The sequence below is a fragment of the Choloepus didactylus genome, chromosome 1, assembly GCF_015220235.1.
Source record: "Choloepus didactylus isolate mChoDid1 chromosome 1, mChoDid1.pri, whole genome shotgun sequence".
Lineage (NCBI taxonomy): Eukaryota > Metazoa > Chordata > Mammalia > Pilosa > Megalonychidae > Choloepus > Choloepus didactylus.
Genome location: NC_051307.1, coordinates 219,774,146 through 219,792,344, shown reverse-complemented (window position 1 = coordinate 219,792,344; position 18,199 = coordinate 219,774,146). Strand labels below are relative to the sequence as shown.

General features: G+C 39.3%; 1 protein-coding gene and 1 pseudogene across 11 annotated transcripts in view; both read left to right on the top strand.

Annotated features, from left to right (window-relative positions):
* The window catches only part of MAGI1 (membrane associated guanylate kinase, WW and PDZ domain containing 1), a 712,862-nt gene that overhangs the window by 105,755 nt on the left and 588,908 nt on the right, over positions 1–18,199 (top strand). The gene's annotated exons all lie outside the window — the stretch shown is intronic.
* Positions 9,393–11,571, top strand: LOC119506874 (annotated as a pseudogene).

Genomic DNA, 18,199 nt, shown 5'->3' with positions numbered 1-18,199 from the left:
GGATTATATGCTGCAATTCCATGATCCTGCTTTTGTTTAAGTAGTAGTAGTGATATTTGCTGAGCTCTTACTATGTGTGCCAGGCACTGTGTTAAGATGGATTATTTTATTTCATCTCAAATCAGTTATTTAAAATAATTACTGTGCTTATACCTATTTTTAAATGAGAAAGTGATTAATTGAGAGAATAAGTAACATTCTTATGTCACAGCCCTATTGAGTAATGGCACCAAGATTCGAACCAAGGATTATCTGACTTCAAGCTTCCTGATGAAGCTTGACAAATATTTGTTAGGTTAATAAACTATCGCACTGTGGTATACTTTTAGAAAGTGTGAAGATCAAGGATTTGGGTGTGCTTATCAAAGTTATTGGCTTCTTATGAAATGTGCGTATTTAGGTATGTGTGTGTGTGTGTGTATCAGGTGAATTTTGGGTGTATTTATTTGAACCTGAACGGTAAGCACCTGTGTTGATCAGAGGTTAATCTGGTATGGTGGTAAAGTGTTCAAGAAATTCATGTCCATGCTAAAATCTGGGCAGAATTAGGAAAATTGCCTTTTTAATCAAATTTTCCTGATTGCACTATTGGCTTGAGTTAAACGAATATTGTGTGGGAGCATTCTACTAACTTGGCAAACCTTGTTAAATAATGCTGCAATAGGTTGAAATGGTAATAAAAATCAAAGTCAAAATTTGCGTTTTCTGTTCAATTATGATCTGAAAGGTACTTAGTTTAGCAGTGATGTCAATTAGGACTGTAAAATTGCAGTCCAGTTCTATTTTGTATTTAACAAATGTAAATGTTGTAGTATAAATTAAAACCTTGTATGAATAATCATGAGGGATAATTCACTTTAATGTTCATTCTCATTTTCTTTAAATTTTCTTTAAATTTTATTAAAAATATCTTTGGAAAGAGGGGAAATCGGATAAATTTAATTACACTTTAATGCTTTTAAAATATTTCTTAAGTCGCAGGAGAGAATAAAGTTTATGAATATGGAAGGCCTTGAGGTGATTGAAGTTAAAAAGTGATTAGGTTTTCATGTGACACATGTGTTATAACCTTAAAAGAGATGGTTTGGGATTAGAAATTCATATGGTGTTTGTGTGTGACTGTCAGAATTTCATTGAGGATCCAATATGTTTTGTTCTGCACTGCTTAAAACTAAAAAGTTGGCAATTTTAGAACCATTTGCTCTTGAATATCCCCGTCTTTAATGACTGTCACTGAGGTCTCAGAGAAATTGAGTTGTTCCCCCCGCCTTGAAAAATTAAGTCATTTTAGTTGAACTTGATTTTAAAAAGACTGAGGGGGTATGTCACATGTTGAAAATTGTTTTACATTTACCATTGTTTATTTTAGTGCATTACTATGAACTGATGCATCCCTATTCATAGGTGAAGTCATTCAAAGCTTGGGCACAAAAGAGCAATGGGCAGATATTGGGCTTCTCTGGCTGCAGTGAATTGAAACATACTCAAACACCCTTACCTGAAAGAGAAATCCAAGGAATGGGACTAAAGTAAATAAGGCATAGTTTCAGTGCAGCTGAAACTATGTTGTTCCCCTTTCTTCCTTCTTTTCCTGCACTCTTTTCCTGCCTTCTCACTGTCCCATATTTACTTCTAGGTATCTACTTCAGGCTCCTTCTTTTTCTACTGGCTCACTTCCTTTGACCACAAGTGCTCTTCTAGGTTCTTGTTCAAACACTGAAGACTTAAATACTGTTACTACTAAGTCGACAAGGTTGAAGACAAATTCTTAAGACTGTAAGGTCCTCCTGAGAATGAGAGCGCTGAAGCCGACACTGAAAATGAAAGCAGAACATAGTGGTTAAAAGCCAGAGTGCTTGGTTTTGTTGGGTTTGCATTTGAGGTCTGCTACTTGCTAACTGTGGGCCTTCTGTGTAAGTGACTCAGCATTCCTGAGTCTTACTTTCCTCTTCTGAAAAATAGGGCTAATAGCCCCTACCTCACAGAGTGTTGAAAGGATTAAATGAGATAAAGCTTAGCACAGTGCCTGACGCCCCCATCGGTAATTCTATCATAAAGGATGCTGCTATCAGTGTAGAAATACAAAAATTAAAAAGGCAAAAGCCATGCTTGTTCGTCTCCTCTGGATAGCCCCCCTTAATACCGTATTTCTCTGATCATGTCTTTAATTGGGGTCCCTCAAATCCCGTTTTATCACCAGCTAACTAAGGGGTTGACCATGGGGAATGTTAGAAGAGGCCAGGCAGAGGATGGAGATGAACACTTTAAATAGGTGGAGGGCTACATATAGAAATGAGGTTCGCTTTGCTCTGTGTGACCCTGAGGTATGTGCCTAGGATTATGGGAGTAATTCTTGACAGGCAAAGCTCCCTAAAGTGACACCTGGCTGCTTGGAAAGGGGATTGGTTCACTGGCATCTGAGCTCTCCATGCCCAGTCTGGGTCAGTCGGAGCCAGGAGTGTCCAGAAGAGTCAAACCGTGGATGAGAAGTTGGACTAGGTGGCCACTTAGATTCCTGTCTTTCCTGAGGTTCATTGCTCACCCTCAAGTGATGAGCAATGGCATAAGATTTAAAGAAGTTAAAAGGGGAAAGGCAATCGAAGATCTGAGCCAAACATAAGTTTCACTATACCAAGAAGTAGCTTGATATTGCTGAGAAGGTAAGAGTGTATATGAGGAAAATTGTTCCAGCAGTATTTGATGCTCATTGTTAACAGAGTCTCTAATAAGGGAAAATTGCCTAGGTTGATGCAACAAGAGAGGGAAAGAATATATCCAAGTTACCCTCAGAGACCTCCTCTTGTATAAGTACTCTGAGGCTTAAGAAATGGAAAATCAAGTATATTTATAATTGCAGAGTGAGAAATTAGCATTTCATCTCCTGGCAGGAAAAAACAACAACAACCCCTCAAACAAATTCATTGAAATTAACCCACTTTTCTCCAAAGGAAAAGCTGATGAAATTTTGTTGGGTAAGGATCGTGAAAACTGACAGTCTTCTCAAATCACTGTTCACCATTTTTTCCCTTTTCCTATACCGTGTCCCAGTTGCCACCACTGCTGTCTGCCACAATAATATGGGACACAAGTTTTATACCCTTTGAGCTAGTTTTTTATTTTGTTTCGTCTTTTGAAAAATAAGGATTATTAACCTTCCTTATGTAAAACAGTGTTCTCTGTGATATAATTTAATCCTTCTTAACTTTTTATAAACATTCTCCTATCTTCATTGTTGAGATCTTTTGAAGGATAGAAGAGTATTTTAAATTCTCTGAACGTAAGCAAACAATAATTTTAAGCTGATGCATTTAGCAGCAAGCAACAGGGCAAAAATAGGATTTGCTGCCAAAAGTGATTAGTTTAAGAATGTTGTGGAGCAAGACTGCTTTTATAGAGCCTTAATAGAGTACAATGCACAGATGAACAATTTTCAACCCCAGATTTTTAATCAAGGTAAGCCAGGAGTGCAGAAAATTAATCTGATGTAATTATTTAAGCTCTTGTTTAAATTAGATAGCTTCCATATTTGCAGGTGTCCTTCTGGAGATTTAATAAAAAGACTTAATGATAGGACTTTATTTGTAATGATTCTCATCCTACCTCAGCATGTAGCCGTCCTCTTTTTAACTATAAAATTAACTCAGTCTCCTTGCTTTATTTTTCTTTGTAGCTTTTTATTTTATTTTTAATTTCAAAAGTGATATAAATAATGCAGATAAGTAGAAGAAAATAAAAAACCTCTAGCCCCAGTTAATGCCTCATCCTAAATGTTTATGCTCTGGCATATATCTTTGTAGATTTTTCTGTTTATATGCAAAAATGGAAATGTCTGTGGATAATTAAAAAAATAAAAACGGATTAATGTAAACACTTTTGACATTATAAATGTAAAATGTAGGAAAACACCTGGTAAGTCCAGATAAATTCTAAAAAGAGCCAAAGGTAACATTTTAACACCACCAATATATCCATCAGGTATGCAGTTTTCAAAAGATACAAAAGGTTATACAATCCCATTTCCTAGATCCTGTCTATATCACCCCGCCAACCCCAACCCGTTGGCTCTTCTAGAGGCAGTCACAGGTTGTGTGTGTGTGCGCTACCTGAATGGTAGCACGTTATACGTAGTTTTGCATCTTGCTTTTTATTTTTCCTGACAGTACACTTTGATTCAATGTAAGTCAAAGCTTCATTTACTTAGCTCGGAGCCTCTTGCTTCAAGGTTATTTAATTATTTTTAGAATTAAGGAAACAGAAATGAACTGGGATGTCCATAGGCAGGAAAGCCAGGAAGCGGAGTATACCATTAGTTACTTGATAGTCATCAGTTTTACCAAGCTAAGGGAAGGCAGTTTTTGGGAAAGCGTATGCAATATGGCTCGTTTCGGAGCTACGTGCCACTTGACGGATACACGTGAAAAACCAAAGCGATGATTCACTACCAGTGCAGCTGTAAACTTCTCTTTTAATTAGGTAGGAAGCACCTGTGTATTATTCATCATTTTTCCTTTTCCCACTCCAGCCTCTTCAGAGATAACAACAACAACAAAAAGTGTAATTTAAATTTTCTGCAGGGGATAACACTCAATGTTTAAAAAAGGCAAGCACACACATCATCTGCTGGAAGACTACGTGAGAATGGAAACATTAATGGATGTGAATTATGGAGGGTAAATGACTGTGCACATAACAAGGTGTTTGGCAGAGAGCTATGTATTAGCATCCTACGTGTGTGTTTGGGTTTGCACTTTTGACTTGAGTGTTTAAGAAATATTTACCAGAATTAATGCTAAATGTGTGCAAGCCGTTGTTCAAATTTGAACAGTACCATTATTTTTATCTCCCAGGTTCTGAGCATTTCCATGAGATGGCACCAGCATCCTTTCATGACTTCTGGAGAGAGTCTGAGACTGGTCACACAGTCTGCGGCACCTTCCAAGGGGCTGGTTTATCATTTACTTAGCAGTTTGCTTCTGAGATTCTCTCTATCCTCACGTGAATTGTTCAAAACATGGGTTATAATACTAACCTGAACATACTTTGTAATAAAAATTATAAACTGCCATTTATTGAGTGCCTACTATATGCTAAGAGCTTTACAAATGTACTCATGTGTAAGACATTTACTACTACTCCCAAGGGCTGATATTCTCTTCATTTTATAGATGCGGAAACTGAGGCTCAGAGGTGACATACCTTGTCCAAGGTCACTGTAAGGCGTTGAATTCAGTGGTATAGTGCTGAAAGCCTCTGTTATTTGTATATAAACCCTGCAAATATCCATCAACACTAGGCAGATTTATTTAACAGCTCTGGGTTGACATTCTGTTCTTAACTTCCTAAATTGTAAATTTAACTGCTCATAGGAATTTGTTGACCATTAAGTTCAAATCCTCTTAAGGATGGTAGTCTACTCAGATATCTCAGACTGGCAGCCCACAGGCTAAATTTGGACTGTACCTTTTTTTTTTCTTTTTCTTTTTTTTTTTTTCCTATTTTTTGCTTGTTGTTGTTGTTCTTTTTGGTCAGCAGGTGTGTTTTGATTAGATTAAGCATGAATCCTTGAGGCTTGGCTTGAACTTTTAAATTCCCCCTTAGTCAATATAAATCCCTGAATTCTTAGGCCCTGTCTGCTTCACTCTTTAAGGTAATTTGCGTACCTGAATCAAATACCTGATGGTATTTGAATTTGTGATCACAAAAACCATTAAACCAGAAAGCATCCCAGTTAGAATATGTTCATTTGTGGGTGCAAAAGTATTAAAATGAGCAAATCAATTTTTGCTCCAAGAAAACATGCTGGTATTTACATTACTCAGTATAAAACAATGAGTTGACTTTATTACCAGTTCACTTTTCACATTTCCACAGGAGGACCTCTTTGGGTAGAATTTCCTGCCTGGTTTCTGTTTGCTGAATATCTGTCTGCTGACCTGTGGTTATGTTCATATGGTGCATCTCCTGAAACTGATGTTTGGTTGATTCTAAAATGCCCTGAGGTGATTTTTATCATAAGGCCAAATCTAATGGAAAAAGCATGAAGATAGTTGTTAAGCATTAGGAGAGAATGGAAGTTCTGTGATTCTCCTTCTCTTCCCCTCTCTCTGTTTATTTAAAAAAATATACATATTTTATTTAATTTAAAATAGTTAAAAAAAAAACACAAAACTCTCCTGCTTTAGACACATTACTCCTGGCCCCACATGAGGGTCTTCTAAAAAATCAATAATATTCAGGCGCATTATACCCTTTGAATAGAACTGAGAAAGCCTGGGATGTTCAGTCTATGGTGCAATTTCCCCTACTCCCCTATTCCTTACCTTCTGAAAATGCAATATATTCTGAAGGGGTTTCTGTTGCATGTATTTCCTTTTTTCACTACCTTCTGCTACATTTTCTAGTGTCTTTCCCATGGAACACTTGCCTGCAGGAGGCTCTGTGCAAATAAACTTAGGAAATGCTTTTTATTCCAACACCTACTTAGGGATTTGCAATGCATAACATGTTTAAGTCTCTGAGCAGTATTTTATTCAAGGAACATATATTGTTTTGCATAGTACAGCATTTTCCAAACTTAATTGACCACATAGCCCCTATTCTACCTGCCCTTTCTGTGCACCACTCTTCACACCCCTGAGAAACGAAACAAAACAAACAACAACCTGCACATATTAGCTTTCTACGGGATATATTTGGGATTTGCCTTACTGTAGAAAACTTAAAAGCATTGAACTGTGTCTTGAATTTATTTATTTAGGTATAATCCTAATTCTTTTTAAATGGCTTTATTTTGTGAAATGCAAGTTTGTCAAATATGAAGCAACTAAGGAAGAACTGAACTTCCTGACTTGATGGCATTTAAATGAGCCTGTTATTATTCACAATATCTGGTGGATTGCTTGGCAGTATCTTTATTTTGCTTGGCAATATCTTTTTTGGTGACTTGTAGCTGGTGTGACAATTTACATCATGTTGGACAAACTTCTCTAAATGGAGACCTGGAGGGCTCCACACTGCTCATCTGGGCTTATTAGTTAATATTGTGCCATATATACCCACATATATACTTCTTTTTGATTCTTATAATAATTCTGTGAGGTAAGTACCCAAAAAGAGCATATTTTCCCATATGAACATATTTAAACATATTTTCCCAAGGAAATTGGTCCAGGAAATCGGTCCTAAGAAGTTAACTCATTTGCCCAGGGTCTTCTGGTGTTAGTTAAGTGAATTAGGTTTTCAAAGTACTGGTTTCCATTCCTGAAATGAACCCTACTTTGTATGTGACTTGAATGTGACTTCTTTTTATCTATTTTTTTTTTTTAACCAAATGTCAGAATTTCTTACTTTTTGGCGCTTGCTTTTTGGACAAAACAGAGAACCCAAATAAGATTATGCCCAAATCTTAATGATCCCTATGTGAATTATCCCCTTGTAGCTTTAATCCCCACAGATCCTCCCAGCTTCTCTTAGTGTGCAGCTCAGTTTCCCCCACCCCTGCCTTGGCTTGGTCAGAACAGGTTAGACACAAACTCCAAATTTTGTATACATAATATGTATGATTTGGCAGCAGAACTTTTTTTTTTTTTAAAGAGGATAAGGCTTTGTTTTTTCTGTTTAGCTGAAGTCATGGTTTGTTCCATTTAGTCCTAAGTAGCTTTCATGATTGTATTCAGGGATATTGAAATGGGCAAAATCTCGTACACAGAGAGAAGATAAGGGTTTGGCCATCAGTAGCCAGTCAACTAGATATCTCTTAACAAACGTGTTACTTGAGTCTCTACTTTGACAGCCAAAACTACTTAAAAAGTATTTGTTATTTTGTATTCAGTCATTCAGTTTAATTTCATCCAAACATAAACATATGGTTATGAACTAGCATTGTATAGACATTCTCTGGGTCTGTTTATTTTGCTCAGAATTCCCAAATCCCTCAAACAAAGCTAGTAGCAGAGAACCAAAGATGTTTGCAGCTTACTGTGGTAGCTCCATTCTCACTACTTTAAGAAGAGTTGAGCAACAGAGAATAATTTTGTTACTAGCACTTCACCCATACTGTCAGAGCAGGAAGAGAGATGTTATACATGTGAATACAATTTGAGAGCAGTCTCTTGAGGTAATGCCAGCAGAAAGCCTTCCTTAGTAAGAACTCTTTGCTGACAGCCCTCAGGGAGAACAGCAAGCTGGGGCTGGGCCATGCCTGACTTCGGGGCTGGGTCCCCTTAAGTTGATGAGCTGGTAGATGCCGGTGGATGTCTTTGTTCCCAGGTATAGGGTAGACATGAGCCCAGGACGATGGAGGTCGGGGACCCTGGCTGCATGGTGGTGATAGTCTGCCACTCCTTCCACTCGTGTTGCCCGCGTGCACCTGCCCAGAGCCTGGGAACCGTGACACAGCCATGCCACGCTCCCCAGAGCACAGCCAGCCCACCTGGAAGCAGAATTATCACTTCTCATCAGTAAGCCGAGTGTTGGCCTAACTCTGTGTGATGGTTGGGTTCATGTGTCAACTTGGCTAGGTGACCCAGCTGTCTGGTCAAGCGGGCACTGGCCTGACGATTGCTGTGAGGATATTTGAGGCTGGTTAATAAAGCATGGGCTGGTTTGTTGGCTCATCAGTCAATTGACTGCGGCTGACTGATGACTCATCAAGGGGTGTGCCTTTCACAATGAGAGAATGCAATTGGCTGGATTTGGTCCGGGTGATCAGTTGAAGGCTTATAAGCGGGACGGTTAGCGAACCTTCACTTCTTCGGCTGCCCAGTGAAGCATTTCCTGGGGAGCTCGTCGAAGTTACCGGTTCGTTTCCTAAGGAGTTCATCGAGCATGTTCGTCGAAGATCCCAGTTCGTTTCCTAAGGAGTTCATCGAGCATGTTCGTCGAAGATCCCAGTTCATTTCCTGAGGAGTTCGTCGAAGTTGCCGGTTAGTTTCCTGAGGAGTTCGTCGAAGTTGTCGGTTCGTTTCCCGAGGAGTTCATCGAACATCTTCCTTGGAGTTGACAGTTTGTTGACGGCTCTGCAGAATTTGGACTCGTGCATACCCACAGTTGCATGAGTCACTTTTACAATTTGATAATCAGAGACATCTCTCATTGATTCCGTTTCCCAAGAGAACCCTAACTAATACACTCTGCAACTTAGCAGGGTTCAGAACATCTGAAGTGATCTGCAGGCATTCTGATCCACAATTGGAAAAAGTTGCCTTCACATGCAACGGTGGTTCTCTATAGTGGGAGCTTTCAGAAACCTCAGAAAATCCATTCCTCACTGCCAAAGAATTAACACAGTGCTGTCTAATGAGTCCTTATATTTTTCCACATTTAGCCATTCCAACTCACAAGCCTCTGTAGATGGTGCTTCCCAGGAGGGTTTCTAGGGTGGAATAGAAAGTATTAAAGAGGACAGCATGGGGGGTCAGGAAGAGCACATGCCCATGGAGGCCAAGCCACTGGATGAAGGAGAACTTGAAGCACAGTGGTTGCAAGATGTGGGTTTATCAACTCTGATCTCAGGTCATGACGAGGAGATGGCAAAACTTTGCTCTCTATGTTGATTCGAACCCAAGGAGCTACAGTAACAAAGAGAAATAACACTTATACTCAGACCATGAGAAAAGCATAAACACTCAGGGATGTCAGAGACACCTTTGGAGGCACCCAGAAAGAGAAAGAGCTGCCACAGCTATCAGAACCAGTGGCCCCGTGCCGGGTGGTGTGTCTCTCAGACGGGTCCCAGGAAGAAGAAGGGAGGTTTGCAGTTCCCAGGGGGCACTCTGTATCCATACTCGAGACTCTTCCAGATATACCAGTTTATTCCAGTGGATCACCAGACCCTGGACAGAAGCCAGCTCAGAACTGTGCTCTGGAGTATCTTATTTTGAAATGGTTACAGAGGCCCCCAAAAGACATAAATTTAAGAAGTCAGATATTAAGAAAGAAGACTATGCTTTAACCAAATTTCTTGTTCAAAAACCCAGGTTTGGCTAAACTGAAGCAGGAGATCTGTCTATTGGGGACTTGAAGAAGATCCACCATCTCTCTCTGATGGAGTTGACTGCGTTTTTTGATGCCTTTGGAATTCAACTGAAAAGAAACAAAACGGAGAAAGTAAAAGGGTGAGACAATGGCATTTTTGGTGTTCCACTTACATTGCTAGTGGACAGTGATCAAAAGAAAGTTCCCAGAGGGAAAGTTCCCCTTGTGTTGGAGAAATTTGGGGGGTAAGTTGAAGAATTGGGTCTGGAATCTGAAGGAGTTTTTCGACTTTCAGGGATTACTCCGAAGTCAAGCAATACCGTGAAGAACTGGATGCCAAGGTTAATGCTGATAAATTTAAATGGGACAAAATGTGCCAGAGAGAAGCCGTGATAATGTTGAAAGCATTTTTCAGAGAACTACGCACTTCTGTCTTCCCTATGGAATATATATCTGCCTTCATCAGTCTAATGGAAAGAGTGCCTCACATCAAGGTGCAGTATCAGCTTTATGTCTCATGATCATGGCTCTGCCTGACGCCAGCAGAGACACGGCCCGAGCCCTCACAACATTCTTCAATAAGGTGATTGTCCGTGAATCCAAAAACCAAAATGTGCATGTGGAACATTTCTACTCTTCGGGTACCAAACCATTTCTTCAGCAGAATCAAACATTCTGGTTTTGAAGAATTACTGTTAGCAAACCCTGCAGCCCACATTGCCTCATTCTTAAGTACCAGAAGAGTCTGTGGATGGTTCCATCTTTCTTAATCAATCAAGTAAGAAGAATGAATGAAGCCAGTATGTTGTTAAAGACACAGCTCCCGAGTATGCAAAAGCTGCTCAGGAGGAGAACCATAGAACGAGAGACTATAAACCTCAAGGCCTCAAAGACACCACACAAAATACCCTCTTCAAGAAGAATGTCTGATGTACCAGAAGGAGTCATATGTGAGTATGTCCCATTTCTCTCCAAGGTGTCCCTGCCCATTCAGCTTAATAGTCAAACCAAAGCCAAAGACATACTGGCAAAATTTCAGTATGAGAACAGTCATGATTCATCGGAATGATTAAGGTCCAGAACCAAAGGTGGTACAAAATTGGAGGAAATATTGCATTGTCTGTTGAAAGCATCCTCTGATTTTCTCTTTCTTTTAGGGCAGCATTGCTTAGATCCAGATGCTTATATTCTGGGTATATATCGTGTAAACCCTCAAGCTGAGTGGGTAATTACGCCCCAGCCATGTTTTTGAAATAACCCACAAAATGACTGCATTCATGCATTATCTTCCAGGAAGACCCTGTATTTGTAAGGGCAAAAAAAGATTGCTTTTGACATGTTTGTTCCTATAATCTTCTCGATGTTTGCTGAACCAAAGTGGTTGGCATCTCCTGGCATTGTCAACAAGAACAGAAGCTTTCCCATGCTGGTTCTTGTAAAGTAAAGGAAAAGAGGATATCATCCTCCCAAAAGAAAGACCAGTCTAGAATTAGAACTTTCATCATTTCTAATAGTTTGACTTCACAGCGTAAATGAACTTGGTCCTATTCCTGGGGATAAGGAACACTTTTTTTAGGTAGCCCGTGCTGCCAAACACAAGAGGTAAACAGACTGTTTTTATACTTATGTTGTATAGATCTATTGAGCTCTTTGAGTAAGAAGCCAGAAATATCAATAATTTTGCCCAGCAAAACAGTCCAGATTTATTCCCAAAGGAATCCACATGCAATATTTATGCTTCTAACTCACTACTGAATTGGAGGGAAAGAACCTCTATTTAAAGAAAGCTATTGTTTAGGTTGTGTGGCACTGTATTATCACTATCCATATCCAGGTGCAAATGAGCATTTCTCTTTCATTGACTACTGAACACTGATTTGTTTAAAGCTTCTCTTGTAAGCACAGGTTCCCATGGCAAGGCTTAGTTTGTCAAAGGATTTTCTTAGCTTTCATGACCTTTTTTGCAGTGAGCAGCCATCCACCCTCTATTTTCTCATCATACTGTGCTCAGTGAATGTTTTTCCATATGCCAGGCACAGATTCCCATTTCTGAACAAACATATCATTTTCTGTATTTCACGACTTCAGGTAGTCACTTCTATAGCCACAATTTAAAAAATGCTTTTATCCAAGAATGTTGGAAAATACAGGTTTTATATGATGAAAGGGCAGATTTTTTGTTTATCACAGATGTGGCCCAGTACTGTGAATTAGCATCAGGCTAAATTGGAAACTGTCTCACTGTGGAGATCCTGAGGAACCATTTTTCAGACCTTTAGTTGGCCAGAACCACACAGACTGCTGATTCTAATCTAGTGCCAGTCTAAAATGTGCTGGTGGATTGGACAGCTCTGCCCCTCATCCTAGGACTGTGACATAGTCCTTCCAGGGTTAGCTAGAAATGGAGACAGAATTCTCATTTATCCCAGATGTGTATTTGGGATTGATTGGAATACAAAGATTGAGATTTTGATGGATTTAGATCAGTTTTAATGAGATTTACGGCCAAATGACTCTCTCTTGCCATTCACACAACAGAGAAAAAAGTTGCTCATAAATGTAGAAAACACTTTTTATGTATGTTTCAAATCTTGATACATCAGGTGACAATAATTTAAGCTCATATATTCAAGAAATCTTTAATGTGCTGCATTATGCATTAGTGCTTACATAAACACTGCTTATATTCAACATGTAGATAATTATGTTTCTGGCCATTAGGATTTTGTTTTGTTTTCATAGAAAACTCAAAGATGTGTTCATTGGGTTTGTTTTATGTGAGAATTTTTATTTCCTTAGCCTAAAAACCCATTGGATGGTAAACATGCATTCTGTAATTTTTATATTTATTACTGCATTTTATCAGTTTTCAGTGTATCATTAACTGATGGCATGTGAGTTTAAATAATGAATTTGGAGAATCTGAAGAAATGCCTTTATCCATTTTGTGGTTCAAACAACAGGCACAAATGCAGAAAACATTTTATTTTATGTAGTGTATGAGATTCATGACATAATATGGTCAAAATTTGTGCTCACACGTAGAAGGAAATCTTCAAAAAGCTGCCTTATATCTTTCTCTCTCTGTATATGGAAACAGTGACTGAAACTTCTCATCACATTTCCACTCATTAGAATAACTAAATTCTGTTTATATAGAAAATCCACAGATCTATTCATTTACTTTTTTATTTGGGAATTTTTATTTCTTTTGATTGGAAACATATTAGAACATATACATAAGTCGATTTTTTTTTCCCCATTCTGGGAAAAAAAAATAGATCCCTTTGTTAAGCAGCTCACCTAGGGATATGATCTTTGTAGTCACTGAACTTTGTACAGACCAGAATTATAATTTCTTTAAAATGTATATACAGTAAAAACTACCTCACTTACCTTTCTTAGGAAAAAATTAATGGACTTTTAACAACTGAACATGATTCCCGACTGTGCATGGGGTTGGAATTATAAAAGGACATCCCTGGCAAATGGGCTATTTTATGATAGCTGGAAGTCTTCCTCCATATTTTAAAACCATAAATGTAACACTTATACTTAAAAATTGATCTGTATCCTCACAGCATGCTATGAACAAGCAGACTTGTGGGTTTCAGCCCCACTGTGTGGTGGAAGGAAAAGAGAGGACTGTGAGCTGTCCTTATGGTTAATGACCAAGAGAATCCTTTAATGATAAGGCAGATTGGAAAGTTGCCCTGAGGAGCCTGTTGGAGTGAGCCAAGGAAGGGGGAAGTTGGCCAGGGAGTCCTAATAGACTTTAAATTGGACAGCTTAGATTTCAATTTTTTCTCAGTTAATTTTTGCATCCTAATCTGTTTCATATAGGTGGATATATAGATTTGCAGTCCTAGTTAAAATTTGTTCATTTTAGGAACATTAAGGATTGTTGTGGGCAGTATTAGTGGAAAGAAGAATGTTAAATGATAGAAGACGTTGGTGTTTTGCTGTGTGGTAGTAGTTTTCTGTGTATACCACCTTTGAGTGTTTCTTATTGTGTGCTATATGTGAGCTAGCAAAACATTGAATATTTGGTCTCTTTTGTTATTCTGAATTTATTTAGGATATCTTTTTCTTCAGGGCATGTTTGTGTATGATGTGTGGTATTTGGTCTATTATTCTGTGTTAACTTTGATTCTCTCTCTTTGTAAGTTGTGCTTGGGGACTTTGCATGCCCCAGAATTTCAGCTAGTGATAAGCACTAGAGAGAAAGTAAAACAGAGCTGCCATACTAAAGTACCACAAACTGGGCACAGAAAACAACAAAAATTTACTCTCACAGAAGTCTGAAATCCAGGTGCCGGCAGGTTGGTTCCTTCTGGAAGTGCTGCGGGAGAATCTGTTCCGTGTCTGTCTCCTCGCTTCTGGTGGCTTCCTTGGACTTGCGGCAGCATAACTCCGATCTCTGCCTTCACCTGCACGTGGCTGCCTTCTTTGTGTCTTGCTGTTCAAATCTCCCTCTTCCTTCTCTTAAAAAGGCACCAGTCATTGGATTTAGGGCTCATCCTAAATCCAGGACAATTTCTTCTCAACATCCTTCGTAATCACGTTTGCAAGGACCCCATTTCCAAATAAGGTCACACTCTGAGGTTCCAGGTGGACACAAATTTGGGGGGACACTGTTTGACCCAGTACTGAGGAGAATCTGATGAAGATAAAAAGGGAGTAGCATGTGATAGGGTATTCCTGGCAGTTCTCTTAGGAGGTGGTGACATTTGATACAGGGCCGTGCCAGGGATATGGATACCTGGGGATGAGAATGTTTCTGGCAGCGAGAATGGCAAGTTCCAAAGCTCTAAGGTACAAAAAATTCTTGAAAAGCCACTGAATGTTTGAGGACAGTAATTGCAGGCACTGAGGTGGGTGGGAAGGAATAGATTCAAACAGGTACCAAGGGCATTAAAGAAAAGTTATCTAGAAGGATTAGTGGCAACTCTAGAAGAGGCTTCACAGTTGAGCAATGTGAAACACCAGGTCTACTGAAGATTTCAACCTGAGAAATGTTAAAGCCCTTTCGTAGGCCGTTTTGGAGGGCAGAGAATGCCTAGATTTGTAGCAAATATGTCCTTTTGGTTTTATTGTATTCTCTTTGCTTTCAGTTGTGCTTATATGTAAATAGTGAGGGGTTAACTGACTTGTGCTGTTAGAAGATACAGGAAGACATTGGTGAAAGCACTTTGCAGGTGATGACCTTCAAAGAATTTGGCACCAGAGACTTGGGTTCAAGTCTTGGTTCTGTCACTGAGAAGCTGTAGGACTTGGGGCTAGTGACTTAACCTCAGAAGGCCTCGGTTTGTAAAAAGATGATCATATCTACCTGCTAAGCTTATTGGAAAGATGAGAATAAAATGTGAAGTGTATATTATTAATAATAGCATATATCATATCATATTTGAAACCAAAGGGGGTGAGACAGATATATTCTTAGCAAATTGAAAAAACTTATGAAAGTTTCTCTTTAGACAGTAGAGTAGAACTAATATTTTTTTATCATCAAGACATTTCTTTTTTAAAGTCCTTAAGCTTTAGGTGGAGCTAATTCCAGTGTTTTTGTTGTTATTGGTTGTTGTTTAAGTAAACAAGAGGCAAATCTCTTCTCAATGAATTTGTGCATCAATGCTAGATTAAGTAGGGAAATCTCATTTTTCTCACCACTACTCAGGTAGAAGTACATTATCAAATTCTTTTTTAAACCTGCTAAGATGACTATGGGCTTTGGCTTAGACCATATTTAAACTTTTCTTTGTCTTTGATATTTTCTTTGAGAGTTTAATGGAAGTGTTGACTTTTTGCAGTTGCTTAGGAGGGTAGGAACTTGCTTGGAAGCCTACGGGAACGTTCCCCTCTGGAAAAGAAACCTACCCGCTATCTCTCTCTGTGCTGCGGTACAACCCTTATGCCGTGACTGGGCCAGACTTCTTAAGAAGGGACTGAAAATTTTCTTGCTTCTATCTAAGCCCTCTTTAAACCCTAATGCATCCTTGTTCCTGGAGCCTTTACAGGCTATTCTAGCTCACCTTGATCTCTCCCATCCCTGAATTCACTGAAGGCCATGAATCTCCCTTTCCTAGTTTAGTCCTACTTCAGGTAATATATTCCCTTTATTGTTAGATCCTATCATTTTCAAGAAGTGCCTTCAGGATAAAAACATATTTTCAGGGAGAAAAATGACACACTTGTATGTTATTAGGTAATGTAAAACACATGCTCAAATACAGAAATATAAAAGAAAAAAAAAAACGAACCAAAGCAAGGTTATGTTTTTACAAAGGGAATACGTTAATTGTGCGTAAACCAGCCCAGAAATTCCATTATTCTGGCATTTGAATAACACTCAGAGAACTTGTTGTTGCACCCAGAAGTAACACAAAAATTTGTGAAATGATGACTCCTTATCTTTGATGGCATGCTTTCTTGTTTAGGTATGTCATTGTTTACTGCCTGGTAATATAATTCGAAAGGCATACGGTCCTCAACTGCATTTTGTTCTTTTCCTGTACCTCCGATAAGTGCTACCCTAAAAGTAACATGCTGGTCTGCAAACCCTCTTTTTTTTTTTTTTTTTTTTTTGTTATCTGTCCACAGGGGCATAAATGCAGAAATTGAGAGTAAGCGTTTAGAAGCTTTTATAGCAATTTCCCAGAGTAACTGTGTATCTTTGAGTCTAATGTATGTTTTCATTTTGTTTTTCTTGTAATTCATTTTTATTGTATTTTTATACTTTTGGAACAAGACACAAGTGGTCCTTCCCCAGAAATAGTTTGAGAAGCAGTACTTTAAAGCAGTGATTCTCAACCTTAGCTACCCAGTAGACTTACCTGGGAGAGCTTTCTAAAAATGTTGGGGGACATACTGCATACCAGTTAAATCAGAATCTTGGGGGGATGGCCCAGCCATCAGTGTTATTTTTAAGCCCTTTCTGTTATTACAATGAGCACCATAATTGAGATCCCCTGTGTAGAGCAAAAAGCACTTTGCAGAGATATTCCTGAATGCTGGTTGATTTCCATAAAAGATTGAAAGTCTTCAGAGTGAGCCCTTCTCTTGTCCTGTTGCTTGCTTAAGTTGTGTCTCAAAAAGGTGTCCAAGGATGAGATGGGCAGCCTCAGAATGTATCCTGTACCTTACCCACCTGTTCAGCCATTACTAGGTACCAGGTTCTTGCATATTCGTGGCCTGCCCTCATGGAGATTCCTGACAAATGGCCTTAGGGAGATAGAATGTGTTATGATTGAATTGTTTGCCCCAATTCCCCATCCCCGGTTTTGTGAATGTGAACATATTTAGAAACAGGATCTTTGAAGATGTTATTAGTTAAGAAAGGCCAAGCTGGATTAGAGTGGGCTCTTAATTCAATATGAGTGGCATCCTTATAGGCAGAGGAAATTTGGACAGAGAGAGAAGGAAGGCACGTGATGGAGGTAGAGACTGAATTGTGCAGCAAGCCAAGGAATGTGATGGGTTGCTGGCTACTGCCGCAACCCTACAGATTTCAGAGGAAGCGTGGTCCTGCCAACTCCTTGATTTTGGACTTCTAGGCTCTAGGACCATGAGACAATAAATTTCTGTTGTTCAAGCTGACTAGTTTGTGATATTTTGTTACAGCAGCTCTGGCAAACTAAGGCTGTAAATAAAATGAGGCCTAGTTAAATATTTTGGCTGTGATGTGGACTGAACGGGTGGGGGACCTACATTAGGCAGCGTGGTCTAAGACCTGGAGAAGGAGAAAGAACCCAGGTGGGAAAAGGGGATTCTGGACTGAGGGATGGTGTGAATAAAGGTCTGGAAGTGGGTGCAGCTGGACGTGCTAAATGAGGCCCAGACAAGGGAGTGTGGTGGGAACTGGGGACTGGATTGGGGAGAGGAGCAGAGATCAGGCTGCAAGGCCCTGAAAGCTGAGGGAGAGTTTGGATTTTGTTCCAAAGGGCAGTGGCAAGCCATTGGAGGGTTTTAAACAGGTCAGGAGCTCCCTGTCACCCAGATTGAATGACCCTTTGGAGCTGTGGTAGGCGAGAAGGGGCCTGAGATTGGGTGATTTCATGGGCCTTTGTAATCCTGAGCCTCTGTGATTCAGGTCAAGTGACCAAAACAGAAAATGAAGTGGCTGGCTCTCCGAGCTGCATGTCTGGTAGACAGATCAGCTGTCATTGTGGCGGTGTTCTTTACTGTCTGGGAAATTAGGAAAGGTGAGAGCTGAATCATAAATTAT